This window comes from Elgaria multicarinata, chromosome 3, assembly GCF_023053635.1.
Source record: "Elgaria multicarinata webbii isolate HBS135686 ecotype San Diego chromosome 3, rElgMul1.1.pri, whole genome shotgun sequence".
Lineage (NCBI taxonomy): Eukaryota > Metazoa > Chordata > Lepidosauria > Squamata > Anguidae > Elgaria > Elgaria multicarinata.
Genome location: NC_086173.1, coordinates 128833305 through 128850146, shown reverse-complemented (window position 1 = coordinate 128850146; position 16842 = coordinate 128833305). Strand labels below are relative to the sequence as shown.

Genomic DNA, 16842 nt, shown 5'->3' with positions numbered 1-16842 from the left:
AATTTACTTAATTTATTTTTAGATATTAATAAGTGTGTTATGCTGAGTGGTTATTTTGTTGAATAGCTGAAATAATTGACAGTGTATAATGAATATGTTGTATGGCAGTATGTTGTATATTTTGTTGAAATAAATAAAGCATTAAAACCTGGGGGGGGGGGAATACCTAGAAGAGCTGGGGGGGAAATCACAGCAGCTCTCTGTTTTTACTATATCTGTGGGAATCAACTATGGTGGCAGTAAAGGGCCATTCCTCTTTATGTCTGCCATAGTTCGTGAGAATAGATATAGTAAAAACAGAAAACCACTGTGACCTTAACTTTAAATCGAGACTTGGTTCTCTGTGAGGAGGATGCAATTTATAGTTAAGTCTCAGCAGTGGATGGCGGGCAGCCAGCGGTGGTGATGACAGAGGTGGTAGGAGGTGATCAGGGAAGGTAGGGAGGGGGACGGAGAGGGAGGTGAGTTCAGCTTTCCCTGGTGTGCAGGCTGGGGTGAACGGCCCCACACTGCTCTGAATTGGCCATGGTGCCCCGAGGCTTTGGTACAGATCTGCTTCATCCTCGGGATACCTTGGGCCGATCTGGTACCAACTTGGATCCATGATGAGGTGAGGCAAATCAGCTCATCTCAGCTCAGATTCAGGGATTCAGCCCGAGGTGTTGCACAGCCCTTTTTAATACTAGTGGATAACTAGTTTTTCCAAAGGCTAAATGCCACTGGAAAAGTCTTGTTGAAATTAATGGAACATCTAGGTAAGCTTGCATAGGAGTGATCTATTAATTCTGTTTTAATTTGAATTGTTATTCTGTTATTGGTGGCTTCTTGTTTGTTTGTTTTTTGGTTTTGATACCAGCTACGAACCTCTGGGGCCGCATATAGCCATAAATAAACCGTAGTCATATAAACGATCAATGCATGTCTAGCATATATCTTTATTGTTGATAGAATCAAGTCCTGCATGTTTTAGTTTATGTCCCCACCAAAATATCTTATGACACAATAGAGGCAATCTTTGAAAATCCACCCCTTCTCTGAGATTTTTCAGTGTGTGTGTATGTGGGAAGGATGATTTTCCTATCAGTCCTTTTTTCAAGCAAACAGCTCCCCCTACAAAGACTACAGAGGTAATATAATCCTTGAACTGTATCACCCCACTGTTGCCAATATGACTCATCTCTCTCTGACTGAAGAATGCTTCCCCATAGGCTCAGCCATTTGGAGAAAGATTAGACAAAAGTAATGAGGGAGGAAGGATTTATGGGGCTGTTGCATTGTCATGGCTGTTGTGTCTCTGAGCTTCACATCTCCAAGGTTCCCCTATAAGGGTTGTACATTCTCCCATCCCATTACTCTACGGTAGTCTCGCTGACTTTAATAGGACTACCCTGGAGTTAATGAGTCGTAGATTGCTGCAATAAAGTATAGACGAAGTGGAACGAAGAGCTGTGTGAAATGCATGAGCCAAGAAAGACATTTGGGGCAGGTTATTTTGATTGTACGGACAGTATCTTGTGTTGATATTGAAATAATTTGGTCAGTAACATAACACATTTTATTATTTTATACAATATCAGGCTGCATGAGCAATCGTACCACTGGGCAGGCCTTTGGATTTCTAATTGTTATAACATCCTTGAAATACATATAACCTGGCAAAAGAAAAAGGAAATTAGACATTTCTAATTATTTATCATTTCTACAGCTATTCAGTGCAGAATCATTGAATCATAGAGCTGGGAGGAACCTGGGAGGTCATCTAGTCCAAACCCTTGCTCAATGCAGGCTCTACCAGGCAGGATGAAGCTGCAGCTACAACTTCCCTGACACGTGTCTGTCTAGCCTCTGCTTAAATACCTTCACTGAAGAATAGGGATATCAAAGTATTACGTTTGGGGATGAAGCTTGATGGATTTTTTTCTGGCTCAGCCCTACAAATTTCCTTCTGATTTCCCCTTATGGTGCCAACTTATTCAGTAACTAGACAAGCCAATATTCCACTGTTGTTGTTTGATGCCACCAATTTGTACATTCCCCCCCCCTTCTGTCATTTGCACAGATTGTAATGGGAGCCTCCCCACCCCTTTTATGGCTCCCATTTCAGGATTCTCAAAAGGGGGTGGAGGCTAGAACTGTGATAAAAGCACTTGCTTGAAGCTCAGGGATGTGTGGAATAGAAACAGGGGACCCATAAATGTCAGTTCAACACTACAAAACACGAAGAACAGCTTGCTAAGTGAGTGACCAGGGCCAGGTCTACACCAAGAAGGATATAGCACTATGAATGTGGTATGAAAGCAGTATGAAAGTGGTATGTGTCAATGGTCCCCAACAGTTGTCAGTGCACTTCAACACTGCTATAAAGCAGTGGTGTGACTACAGCCTCTTATATACCATTTTCATACCACTTTCATAGTGCTTGGTATAGATCTTTCCTGACCTCCAGGGCCGGCGCCAGACTATATTGCACCCTAGGCAGGCGCGTTCTGAAGCCGCGCCCCCCACTCGCTTACTCCCCACCCCCTCACTCGCCTGCCCACCCGCTCGCTCACTCACTCACTGCTCCCCCCGCCCGCTTGCCCGCCCGCTTGCCCACCGCCCCCGCCCGCTCGCCGCTCCGGCTTCCCCCATCACTCGCCCGCCGCCCCCGCTCACTCATCGCTACGGCTCCCCCCTTGCTTGTCCACTCACCACCTGCTCCCTCCCGCTCCTGGCTTTGAAGCCAGGACACTGGGGTTGGGGGGCGGGGCAGAGGATTTGAAGTGGCACGCCTGGAAGTGGCTTCCTGGCGAACCGTACTGAAGCCTCTGCCTCCAACCCCAGCATCCTGGCTTTGAAGGAGCCAGGACGCTGGGGTTGGGTGGAGGCTGGGGCAGCGGCTTTGGAACAGCACACCCAGAAGCCACTCTAGGAGAGCAGCTTCCAGGTATGCTGTTCGGCGTCCTCGTTTGCTTGGCGCTCTAGGCGGCCGCCTGAGTTGCCTCTATGGCAGCACCGGGCCTACTGACCTGTCATCATTTTTTTTTAAAAAAAATGCTCAAATCACAATTTACATAAATCAGCATTGGCACAAATTACAATTTGCACAAATGGCACCCCCCCACACACACAACCCCTCCAAAATAGCCCCATGCAAATTTTTCCTGGAAATCGGGGTGTGTGTGGAATCCGATTCAGTCTGCCCCTGCTTACCAGAATGGACAAGCCTGTGGAAATCCAACAGGCTTGAATGAAAGAGATTTCCCACTGATGGGACATCCCTACTGAACAAGAACACCACCTTCTGAGGCAGTCTGTTCTACTGCCAAAGAGCTCTAACTCTTAGGAGTTTCTCCTAATGTTTTGTCAAACTCTGCTTCCCTGCAACTTCCAGCCATTGGTTCTAGTCCTGCCCTCTGGAGCAACAGAGAACAACTCTCCTCCACCTTCTGCATAACAACAGAGAACTTTCAGAAATTTGAAGACCGCTGTCATGTTTCCCCTCAATCCTCTTTTCTCCAGGCTAGACAAAGCCAGCTTGTTCAGCTGTTCCTCATAGGGCTTAGTTTCCAGACCTCTCACAATCCTGGTTGCTCTTCTCTGGATCTGCTCCAGTTTGTCAATATCCTTCTTAAAGTATGCCACCCAGACCTAGATGCAGCACTCCAAATGCAACCTGATTAAAACAGAACATTACTTCCCATGATCTGGACATCATGCTTGGAGTATGGGCTGGAGCATCTCCCCAATGAGGAAAGATTACATCAACTGGGATTGTTTAGCTTGGAAAAAAGGAGGCTAAGGGGAGACATGATGGAGGTGTACAAAATTATGCATAGTGTAGAGAATGTGGATGGGGAGACGTTTTTCTCCCTCTCTCAAAATACTAGAACTCGGGGTCATCCCATGAAGCTGATTGGTGGGAGATCCAGGACAGATAAAAGGAAGTTCTTCTTCACGCAGCACGTAGTTAAATTATGGAACTCACTACCACAGGATGAAGGGATGGCCACCAATTTGGATGGCTTTAAAAGGGGGTTGGATAAATTCCTGGAGGCGAAGGCTATCAATGGCCCTGATGGTTGTGTGCTATCTCCAATATTTGAGGCAGTAAGCCTGTATGCACCAGTTGCTGGGGAACATGGGTGGGAGGGTGCAGTTACACTATGTCCTGCTTGTTCATTCCTGGCCGATGGCTGGTTGGCCACTGTGTGAACAGAGTGCTGGGCTAGATGGACCCTTGGTCTGATCCAGCAAGGCTCTTATGTTCTTATGCTTCTATTAATCCAATGTAAGATTGCATTAGGTTGTTTGGCAGCTGCATTGTACAGCTAGGTCACATTCAGCCTGTGATCCACTGAGATACATAGGTCTTTTTTTTTTTTACATGTCCCCCCATCCTATACCCATGATTTTTATTTTTATTTTAACCTAAATGCAAGGCTTTGCATTTATCTCTGTTGAATTGTATCTTGTTACTTTCAGCCTAGTGTTCCAGGTTGTCCAGACCCTATTAGCCAACACTACCTTCGTGTCATCTGTAAATGTGATACACATCCAGGTTATTTACCTGGATCCAGGTTACATCCAGGTTATACCTGTCCGGACCCTAAGGTCATCCTCAGGGGTCCTTCTCCGCGAGCCCCTGCCAAAGGAGGTGAGGCAGGTGGCTACCAGGAGGAGGGCCTTCTCTGCTTTGGCACCCCGGCTGTGGAATGAGCTCCCTAAGGAGGTTCGCTTGGCACCTACATTATATGCTTTTAGAAGCCAGGTGAAGACCTTTTTATTCTCCCAGCATTTTAACAGTCTATAAATAAATTTTAACTTGGTGTTTTAAATTTGTAATTTTGCATTGCTGCTGTTTTTATCTGGTTGAGCTTTTATATTGTATTTTATATTATGGTTTTATACTGTTGTTTTATACTTTGAATGTTTTTAATTTTTGTGAACCGCCCAGAGAGCTCCGGCTACTGGGCGGTATAGAAATGTAACAAATAAATAAATAAATTTATTAAAATGTTGATCAGTGCAGGGCCTGGGAAAGAGCCTTGTCCACTCAAGGCCTCCCTCTAGAACATGGGCATCAGCCAAATCTGGAGTTTCCCCTCAGGCTCTGCCCCTTTCATGCACCACAATTTCTCCTAGGCCATAGCTAGACCTAAGGTTTATCCCTGGATCATCCAGGGGTCAAACCTGTTCATCTAGGTGACACACAGGGGATCCAGTGCTCAGGCAGGGGCGAACCCTGGATGATCCTAGGATAAACCTTAGGTCTAGCTGTGGCCCCAGTGTCACATGGGCAGGATCTTCACCACTGCTTTAAAACAGTTTATAACAGTAGTGACAATTTGTTGGTTCCCAGGAAACACACCACATACAGCTTTCAAACCATTTTCCAAGTGTCATCTCCTGCTTAGTGAAGATCTGGCCACTTTTTTTTGTCACCTAGTTACTCTGAATTTGCCCTTCCTCCCCTCCTCTTTCTTCTCTTCCTCATTTCCCAAGCTACCCCTTTTTCTTTTCTGTTTTATTGCCCTCTCCAGAGTTGTAAAACATGTTTTGACGTTCACTATTGTTTATATTTTATACTGAACGATGTAATAAAGTATTTTTTCAATAAAAAAGAAATAAAAAACCCAAGAGAAAAGAGAGAACTGGTGTTTTGTTTACTAGTTCCCAGATGCTTGGTCAACCCAAAGATATTGCAAAGGACTTCCATGTCAGATGACATGTTGATGTGTCATATTGTTTGAAAGAGATACATATTACATTACATGTGCAATTACATTACCTTACATATGCAATTCAGCCATAAATATTCACGCATGGCCATGCATACTTATAGTTATCATTCTCACAAGTCTTCTTTTGAAAAGCATTTCAGAACTGAGACAGAAGATGAAATAGGAGTTAAAAGTATTGTCTGAGAAAACAGGAAATAAATATAGATGGAGTCAAAAGAAGGTGTCTTCATTTTAACACAATAAGAACATTGCACTTGTCATTGATGTTGGTGGGAAAAGGCAGTTTCTGACTTTTAAGTCATCCTAAACGTGCTGCTAAGGAAGAATCCCAAAGGCACGCCGCAAACAAATAAAATTATCATCATCTTCATCAAACATTTATACAGTACTTAGTACATTATTATTATTATTATTATTATTATTATTATTATTATTGTGATCTTCACAACTGTTCTGTAAGATAGGTTGCTATTATTCACCCTTTATGGATGGAAAACTTAAGACGAGTGAGAATAGTTTGCACAAGACTAAACAGCAAATGTATTGCTGAAGTGAGATTTGCCTTCCAAGGCTGTGGCCATTTTCACCTGCAAAACTTGTACAAAAGAGATGTTGGGTGAGAATAACAAACTGCCACTTAGATACATCTGTGAAAGTGTGCAGACCCATGGGAAAAGAAATGATGGCAATCCTCATGGGCTTACAGGAGTACAGCGTGGAACTCTTGAGAATCTGCGTAAAATCGGAGTTCATGCATGGACTATATCAAGGATGCTCAGAAAGTAGATCTCCAGATGTTTTGGACTTCAACTCCCAGCATTCCTGGCCAATGGGCCATGCTGGCAAGGGCTTCTGGGAATTGAAGTCCAAAACATCAGGAGATCTACTTTCTGCCCACCCCTGGCCTATATTGTGGGCAGGAAGAGAGTGTTGAGGAAGAAATCTTGTCTTCTCAAAACAACCAGAGAAAAGAGTGATATATCAGCGGTTAGTGTTGCTTACAAATATGTGCTGTGTGATAGGTACAACTTTTTTAAAAAAAATCTTTTTTTTTTTTTACCAAAATCCCAAACCCTTTGGAAGCACAGAATTAGAAAATGATCTTACACTAGAACATGAGCTTTGGGCATTTTCACAACATTTTCTATTACATATTCTGATCTAAATCAGAAGAAACTCAAATGCCCCCAATTCTACAGGTCTGTACCTTCAACAGGTCTTTTCTGTTTGACTGGAATGAGTCTGTTCTGCTTGCATAATATAAATTGTTTTCCTCTGTTCTATTCACCCCCAGCAGCATGCCATTTTGGGTCTGAAAGGCCCACATGCTTCTCTTGTTGACAGTACTCCATTTCTTCCCCACATCTTATTGTTCAGGCATGCATTCAATTAATCCTATTACAAACTAATGGATTTACACTGGGATTACATTACAATGCTTAGTGAGCCAAAGGGTTCAAAACAGGGCCTTTCTTTTTCGAAAGTGTTCTTAGAACTGCCATTTATGTAATTAATTAATTTATTTATAGTCCTCTGTGAATACAAATTATTTCCTTTACAGATGAGGGGCATCCTTTTGTATTGCCTGGCCATCACATTGCATTTTCAAGGGGGAACACAGAAAGGACTTGAACAGGGCTGGGCAGAGGGGGGGCCAGTGGGGCCGGTTGGCATGGGCCTACGATTTTGAGGGGGCCTGGTCCGAGTCCCCCTGGTAGAGGCAAAGGGGGACCCTTTGGTAAAGATTTGTTACAAAGTAGCTCTCCTGTAAAGCATTTCTGAATGTGAAGATTTGATGTCTTATGTACATCTTGAATGAAAGTGCTTGCCATTACCTTTTTTATAAATTGTTCTAGTTCATATGTATTTAGAACTGATTAAAAATACTTAATGAGCAGTTTGAAATGGGGCCTACATTTCCCATCTGGCCCGGGCCTATTACCAGCTTTGACTGGCCATGGACTTAAATGTGTGTTAGTAGTCAGTAACAATGCATTCATCCATTAGCTTTTTAACTTATCTCATTCCCAAAGATGGTGGACAAGATATTTAAAAGAATCCATAAATAACATCAACAGCATCCAATGCAACACTATTGTTAATGTAAATTACATTCTGCAAGTGTAAACAAGCTCTAGTGCAACACCAACTTTTGTGTTGCTATTATTGCTATTAATATTGGTGTTATTGACATTGTGCTAGAAGTTGTTTATGCTAGTGCAACATTTTTTTGCTAGAGGAAATGTCACATTGGATACTGCCCATTATTTGGAAAAAATCACCAAGTACAAGAATGATAAAAAAAATAATTTAAAAAATATCATTGTACCTGTCCATAAAATGGATGTCAACATGAAAATCAGTCTCTTGCATAACTTCTAGGAAGACTCTTAGATTAGCTTTGTCAAATCACAGGACAAAAAGGATTCCAACATCATATGGCAGCTCTTAACAGCCTCTATACTAGGGATGGCTGAGAATGTCATGTGGTTCATTTGATTAAAAACCCTCACAAAATTCAAGAATTTGTTAATAAACAGGATGGAAGAACTTGGCCATTTCTACACCAGCCCGGTGTAGAGAGAGGGAGGGGGGAGGATCTCATTAGATCCTGATCGCGAGATCCTCCCCTTAGTCCACATGCGGGCGCAACATCCCAGGAATCGCGGCCGCCATTTATTTTCAAAGGAGCTGAATGCATGTGCGGTCCAACTCAAAAGTAAGTAAGTAAAAAAAAAAAGCTCCAACCCTGCTCCCCACTACCCCCAATTCCTCCCAGCCAGGTTCCTTCCTTCTACTGCTCCCCGCTACTCACGGGGAGGAGGGAAAAAGCCGGGGCAGGTGGCCACATTTCCTGTGATCTCAAGATGATACTGAGATCGCGGGAAGAATCCATCCACACAGAGGGTTTTGAGGGTTTTAGTTCTTAAATGTCTGGATTTGAAGCCTTATGTATTCAACCATCAAAGTTTCAGAGGCAGTAAGCCTGTGTATACCAGTTGCTGGGGAACATAGGAGGGAGGGTGCTGTTGCACTTATGTTCTGCTTCTGGGTCCCTGGACAACAGCTGGTTGGCCACTGTATGAATGGCATGATGGACTAGATGGAGCCATAGTCTGATCCAGAATGGCTCTTCTTACGTTCTGAAGCATATCTGTGGTGCTGAATAATGGCTGAATCTGTCAATTTTGGTTTCTCTCAGTTTCTAATTTTTCCAATCTTAAATTCAGTTCATGCTGAACTTTGAACATGTTTCCAATCTTAAGGTCAGTTTGTCATGAATATTGAGAAATGTTTTGTTGACATAAAAATTTGTATGCAATTTGTGGGGAACTCCACTGCAAAATTCAGAGAAGTGCAAATTTTGAAGGATAACTGAGTTTTAGTTTGCATATTGGTTCAAAAGTGCAACATTAATAAGTTCATATTACAATGCAAAGCAAATACACATTCTCACCATTTTTAGAGGTGAATTAGGGTTGCCAACTCTTTTTTCTGACAGCTATATGGTGCACAAATACAATGGGGTTCTCTCTATGCTGAGAAGCCTTCCACCCAGCCGGGCAGCTTTGGCAGGCAGCAGCTTTTTGTGTGGAGAAAAGAACAAGGAGATGCTGGCCACACATGCAGGGTGAGGCGTGGGCATTGCCAAGCCTATAAAGACAGGCCCCGCATGATGCTCAGCCTCTTTCTGCTTTCTGGCTCTCATCCTCCCTCCCTTATAACCAGTATGGGATTAGCCAGTGGCTCCCTTTGTGGTGGTGATGGTGGGGTAAGTAGAAATTTTACCTGCCATAGATTGGCATTAATGTACAGAGGTTTTTTTGCATACTACATACTGGAATAGATTGTTATCCGAGGGTGGGTAAATAGGTTGATTTCTGGGCAGTGTTGTGTGGGAATTTTAGGATATTAGCATAGGGTTGGTGATCCCTCTGGCACCTTTATGGTGATTGGCACATCCAGAGGCCTGCTCCTCAACTGTGCCACTCTAGAGTCAGGATACAGTTGGCCTTTCGGGACCTTCCTGTCTCACCTCCTTGGAGCTGTGCAGCACTGTGAAAGTGTGATGCAGGATGGTCTCCTCCACACTTACACTGAAGTGTAGCTTGAGAAGGGGCCAGGTTTTATTCAACTCCTGGCTTTGGCAGAATGGCTCACCCATAAGGCAAGCGAGTTGCCTGGAAGAAAGGAAACTTTAACATGCAGTTCCTGGGAGGGGCATGTTCCCTTATTAAATAAAGGGCCCCTAGTATAACCCAAGCTCTGTTGTCTATGTCTTTATTTCTAGGGGTGTGCACGGATCCCCCGCTCCACTTCTCTTCCAGATCCGCAATTTGCAGATCGGGCCACTTCGCTCCACCCCCGCTCCGCCCATGTCCGCTCCGCTCCACTGCGGAGCTCCGGATCCGGATCGGAGCTCCGTTTCCCCCACCCCCATAGGCTTGCATTAAGCTAAAAAAGTATACAACTTTTTTTCTGTGAATTAGAAACTTCACGTTTGGCACCATGACACCTCATGGAGGTATACACACGCACGCCAAGACTCAAGGCAATCCCATCATCCCCTGAATTTTGGGGAATTTATGAAAATCCAACACCCCATTCACACCCCTTTCGATAGCTCTGTCAATTTACATGTTAAAAACCTCAAACTCACCACCATGATAGCTTATCCAGGGATACACATGCATGCCAAGACTCAAGGCAGTCCCATCATCCCCTGATTTTGGGGGAATTTATGAAAATCCAACACCCCATGCACACCCCTTTTGATAGCTCTGTCAATTTGCACATTAGAAATCTCAAACTCGCCACCATGATAGCTTATCCAGGGATGCACACGCACGCCAAGACTCAAGGCAGTCCCATCATCCCCGAATTTTTGGGGAATTTATGAAAATCCAACACCCCATTCACACCCCTTTCCATAGCTCCGTCAATTTGCACATTAGAAAGTAAAACCTCAAACTCACCACCATGATAGCTTATCCAGGGATACACACGCACGCCCAGACTCAAGGCAGTCCCATCATCCCCTGATTTTTGGCGGGGCTTAAACCTGCAGACATCTCAATGGGGCCATTTCAAAGGAAATCCCAACATGCCATGAATTGGGGAGTAGAGATAAACCTATGAAATCTTCTTCCACACTTGAAAAATGGATTTGAAACTTCCAAAACTCCAAGTGAGCGCAGGAAGGACTTCTCCCCTGAGTCAAAGCCAGACACACACAACATCCCTGCAAGGTGGGCAGGGGAGGAGAGAGGGAAGGCAGGCAGGCAGCAGACATTTCTGGGGGCATAAGGAAGTGAGCCAAGGATAAGCCAGTAATGCATATAAAATGGAATAAATAAATAAATAAACAAAGGAGGAGTGGAATTAAAAGCAGCAGTGTTGCTGAATAAACAACAAGAAGAACTTTTTTAAAAAGGCTATATCTGTCTTTTACCAGCAATAGGGGGACGTGCCCAGGGGAGGGGGAAGCAGCTGCCAATTTGACTGGTCCTAGTGACCAGTCTTTTAAGAAGCAAGCAACGCTGTCAGTTCAACTCATGAAAGCCATTGCTCCACCACGAGAGCTCTGAGGAGTAGAACTCTCACTTCAACTCATGATAGGCATTGCTCCACCGGGTTATTCTCTTTGGAGGGCTCTGATGGCCCTCCAAGTACAGGAGAGAGTGGGGGCACGTCCTCATGGGATGCCCTAGGGGAGCTCATCCCCTTGCACCACATCTTTTAAGTTGTTCCCCAAAGTTAGGGTGGGTAGCACTGCTGTATGTTTCCTATCTGTTAGTATGATTTCAGGTTGTGTTAGTGCATTTGGTGGAGCTACTGTTTTAAAAAAACACTGGGAAAACTCCGTTCAGAGTAGAAAGAGAAGTTTCCCAGAATCCCAAGTTACCCGTTTTGCCTATCCCCTCCTCTAACTTTGGGATCATGTGATCATTAGGGGTGTGATCCACTCCGATTAGGAGCGTAGAAGCAGTAGCGGATTGGCCTGCTCCGCCTTACCCAGAGGCGGAGTAGGAGCGGACCGCGGACCCCCTAGAAGCAAGGCGAAGAGAAGCGCCCATTTTTCGGAGCTCCTAGTTCAGGCGGAGCGCTCCGGTCGCCATCTTGAAAACATTTCGCCATAGGATTGCATTGCGGCAAATAATCGCGCATAACTAGGTTGTTTTTGAAGCTATCGTTCTAGAAATTCTTGTGCTCAGAGAGTCGTGGATGGGGGTCATTTTGAGACCACTCTCACCTCTCTGCGTTGTCTGGGTCGCGTGCTATATTTTTGTGAAAATCGGGTCAACCGCGCGGCTCAAACGGCGTTTTCGGCTTTTCGCCCATAGGATTGCATTGAGGGAAAGAATCGGGGATAACTGGGGGGGGGTTTAAGCTATCATTCTGAAAATTCTTGTGCACAGAGAGTCGTGGATGGGGGTCATTTTGAGACCACTCTCACCTCTCTGCGTTGTCTGGGTCGCGGGCTATATTTTTGTGAAAATCGGGTCAACCGCGCGGCTCAAACAGCGTTTTCGGCTTTTCGCCCATAGGATTGCATTGAGGGAAAGAATCGGGGATAACTGGGGGGGGGGGTTTAAGCTATCATTCTGAAAATTCTTGTGCACAGAGAGTCGTGGATGGGGGTCATTTTGAGACTAATCTCAACTTTCTGCATCGTACGGGTCGCGCGCTAGAAGTTTTTAAAAAATCGGCGGGAAAAATACCTTTTTCAAAGGGCTGAGGGGCAGAGTCAGCTCCCGGTCATGATGATCCCAAAGTTGGAGGAGGGCATAGGCAAAACAGGTAACTTGGGATTCTGGGAAACTTCTCTTTCTTCATCTGAACGGGCTTTTCCCGTGTTTTTTAACACAGTAGCCCCACCAAATGCACAAACACAACCTGAAATCATATACTAAGCCAAGAATAAGAGATAGAAACACAGCACTGCTCCCCACCCTAACCTTGGTGAACAACTGAATAGATGTGGTGCAAGGGGATGAGCTCCCCTAGGGCATCTCATCGTGGACGTGCCCCCACTCTCTCCTGCACTGGAAGGCCATTAGAGCCTTCCAAAGAGAGTAAAACGGTGGAGCAATGCCTATCATGAGTTGAAGTGAATGGTCACTTTTCAGTGGTGGAGCAATGCCTGTTATGAGTTGAAGTGAGCGTTTTACTTCTTCTCAGAGCTGTTGGTGGCTGTCTTGAACTGGCAGCTACTTCCCCCTCCCCCGGGCACGTCCCCCTATTGCTGGTAAAAGACAGATATAGCCTTTTTAAAAAAATTCTTCTTGCTGTTTATTGAGCAACACTGCTGCTTTTAATTCCACCCCTCCTTTGTTTATTTATTGATTTATTCCATTTTATATGCATTACTGGCTTATCCTTGGCTCACTTCCTTATGCCCCCAGAAATGCCAGCTGCATGCCTGCCTGCCTTCCCTCCCTCCTCCCCTGCCCACCTCGCAGGGATGTTGTGTGTGGGGTGCCCGATTTTCAAAAATTCGCCAAAAATCAGGGGATGATGGGATTGCTTTGAAACTTGGCGTGCATGTGTATATCCCCATGAGGTGTCATGGTGCCAAACATGAGGTTTCTAACTTGAACAGAAAAAAAGTTGTATAATTTTTTAGCTTTCAATGCAAGCCTATGGGGGGGGAAACGGAGCTCCGGATCCGGATCCGGAGCTCCGAGCGGAGCGGAGCGGAAGTGGGCGGAGCGGGGGCGGGGTGGAGCGGCCCGATCCGGAAAATGGCGGATCTGCAAGTGAAGCGGAGCGGGGGGTCCGTGCACACCCCTAGTGATCATGACCGGGAGTTGACTCTGCCCCTCAGCCCTTTGGAAAAGGTATTTTTCCCACGGTTTTTAAAAAAATTCTAGCACACAAACCGCAGGACGCAGAGAGCTGAGAGTAGGCTCAAAATGCCCATCCACGACTCTCCAAGCACAAGAATTTTCAGAAAGATAGCTTCAAATACAACACAGTTATCCCCCTTTCTTTTCCGTAATGCAATCCTATGGGCGAAATGTTTCAAGATGGCGATCGGATCGGACCGCGGAAACCGGAGCGCTCTGAAAATGGGCGCTTCTCTTCGCCTTGCTTCTAGGGGTCTGCTTCTACTCCGCCTCTGGGCAAGGCGGAGCAGGCCAATTCACTCCTGCTTCTCCGCTTCTAATCGGAGCGGAGCACATGCCTATTTATTTCCCTTGGTTCCTTCTCTTCTCACAATAGCTGTACCTCTTGAATTTGGCTGGTGTAGATGGGTGAGAATTTTGTTTGAACCATTTTTTGAAAAGAACTTACCAGAATTCACATATTTCATCATAAATGAGAGCTTTAGCTATTGGGAGGTATTGAAAGCTAATAAATACATATGTACATAAATGAAATGGAAAGAACTTGAGGTTTATTTTTATTTTATTTTTAAAAAAGTCAAACATGAGAGAAAACATAATTCACAGATTTGTCTATCCCTACTTTCTGTTACCCCTCATTGTTTGGATACGGGGCAAAAAAGACATCAATATTAGCTGCCCAATTGTCAACTGGCCCCAGAGATACTGGGCCTTAGGGCTGCATATAGGTAGACCACCTTTGGATATAAAGGGCAAATTCCTCCAAACAATGTGCAAAGACAAGAGCTGATGCAACAAATTCGGTGAACCCTTTCTCAGGCTAAATATGTATAGGCACTTTGAAGAAAGTTGACATAATGTTGAAGGAACTGGCGCATTTTCACATGGAGGTTTTGCCCATATTTATTTATTTATTTATTTATTAAATTTACATACCACCCCACAGCCGAAGCTCTCTGGGTGGTTTACAAAAGTTAAAAACAGTGAACATTAAAAAGTATACAAAATGTTACAAAAGATATCTTTACACTTGACAAAGTTTCACTGCTTCTCTTTTGGAGAGCTGAAGGAGTATGAACGGGTGAAGGACAATGGGATACCTTCTCAAAAACTACGAGGGACACCTGGGATGCCCTTCAGAATGATACATGGATTGATAATGCTACTATGTTTTTGAGACGTGAACAGACATGTTGTAATGTTGTGGGTTTTAAAAAATATATGGAACACAGTAGTGCTAGCTAAATATTTGATGAGGGTAGACCGGCATCTGATTTCAGATGAGTGCCTGGTGAACCTAATCCTATATGGTGAATGGTTGTAGGAACAGTGGCCAAACAAATTCCTTCCATTCTTGTCATAAATTTACTATGCTGGTTAGTGACCCAGATTTGAAGAAGAAAAGGAGCTTTTAATACCTGTCGGGAGCTCACATCTGTATGGGGGGGATGGTAAGAACATTTGATCTGTCAGGCTGAGGGTGTGACAGACAGCTTTGAGCGCTTTCTTGCTCTCGCTGTGTTTCTGTCTCTCTCTGTTCTTGCTTTGCATAAAGGAAGCCAAGTCGAGAACTAATGTAATTTTCAAACGTGCAGGATTTCTGGGTGCCTCCATCCGAGCTTTAGCAGCCTTTTTTCTCTCTCTTTTTGTCCTTGTGCCCTAACTGTGTGGGTCCTTGGCGTGGATGCTGTGGCAAAGCCATGCATTTCACAGTTAATCCCAGCGAAGAGACACGGAATGCTCTGCGGATAAAAGGCTTGTAGTCCCAGCTGGGGAAAGAGTTCCATTATCTCCCAGCTGCATAGACATTCTGCACGGTTTGCTTTTGCCTGGATGAGCAGTGTGGCTTTCTGAGAGCGTGTAACAGTTTGGCGGAAAACTGTAAGGATCCTGAGACGTTTGGCTGTTAAGATCTGTAAGTACAACACTGGGCTGTCTGTTGCAATGTGAATCATGCTGGAGGGAACGCAGCATTTTCTTTTGTCTCCCTCCCCCTTTTAGGGCTTTGCATTAGCATAAGAGAAATAGAACAGAAAGGGAACTCACAGCCCTCCTGTTAATGCTTTACCTCTAGCAATTGCTGGCGCGTAATTATATTTTCACAAAGATATTTATGTGTCTGCTATGTGTGCACTGAATCTATGTCCATGTGAGAGCAAAATCTTACAAGAAATGGAGCTGCTAACCAGATACAGGTACAGGTGGAATTCTTAGCATCTCCTGACAGGTATTTGGTGTGTGTGTTGTACTTAATGGGTGATATAGAGGATGACAATGCTAATTTTGGCAGCTGCACATGGCTTTGTACTGCATGTTCAAATGGTAAGAGAAATCGCTGGTGGTTCATCTTATTTTCCAAACGTTCCATCCTTTGCCAAAAAATGAGCATCTATCTTCAGCTGATTTCCAGGAATCTTAAGAAGGAAGTTTCTCCAGTTAGTGAGTGGGCAATGGATGTTTTCTTCTCTCCCCACCACACTTTTTTTTTTTAAACATATTAGTAAAATGTTAAATTATATTATATTCTTTTGCGGGAGGATTACCTAGACATAAATTCATGAATTACAAGTTGCATTTGTGTGATTTCATTTGTGTGATATCCCAGCTGTAAAGAATGTTATATGCTACCATGAAAACTTTGGAAAGCTTATAGTTCAAGAAAAGAGTACTGAGTGATTGTAGGATGAGTTGTGTATGTGCACGGAGGTGCAGTATGTACAAAGAACATCAGATGCTTAATGGAGGGACCAGGGCAGGGGGAATTCTGTGTGCTTTTCCAAAGGCTTGCATGATTTCAGACATTTGTTGCATCTTTAAATAAGCTCACTTTTCAAATGCAAAATTTAGTGTATAGTGTTACTCTGCCTTATGAAGGGTGTAATAATATGTGAGCCATCAAAGGCCACTTTGGTTGTTCTGTATATGGACATAATCTCCTTGAACTTGACAATGCTGACCTGGTGCAAGTAATTGTTCATGTGGTGCTAAGAAACTCTGTTCATGTAGCAGAGAACTACATTTAACTTTCAGATGCAGGCAGTCCAAAGGTGTGACATGTGTATGGGATGTAGATGGGAACTCTAAAGGGTGAGAGGGGGAACAAAACAGCTCAATGAGAACTAAGTATATTCGGTACCCATGAGACATTGAGTCATTTGGGAGGGAGACTTGTGGGGGCAATCACCTGGTGGGCAGGATGTGTCTGGGGAGAATGTGTCTGGGGGGCAATAAGGGAGGCCTTAAAATGCTGCTGAACAGGTGTCAGATGG

The 16842-nt window shown here is 44.3% G+C and overlaps 1 protein-coding gene across 1 annotated transcript in view; it reads left to right on the top strand.

The window, feature by feature from the left end:
• Positions 1-15222: 15222 nt before the first annotated feature.
• Positions 15223-16842, top strand: part of LOC134395538 (contactin-6-like) — a 278197-nt gene continuing 276577 nt past the window's right edge. Inside the window, exon 1 of the mRNA XM_063121702.1 lies at positions 15223-15488. The gene's annotated coding sequence lies outside the window, so the exon portion shown is untranslated. The remainder of the gene's footprint in view (positions 15489-16842) is intronic.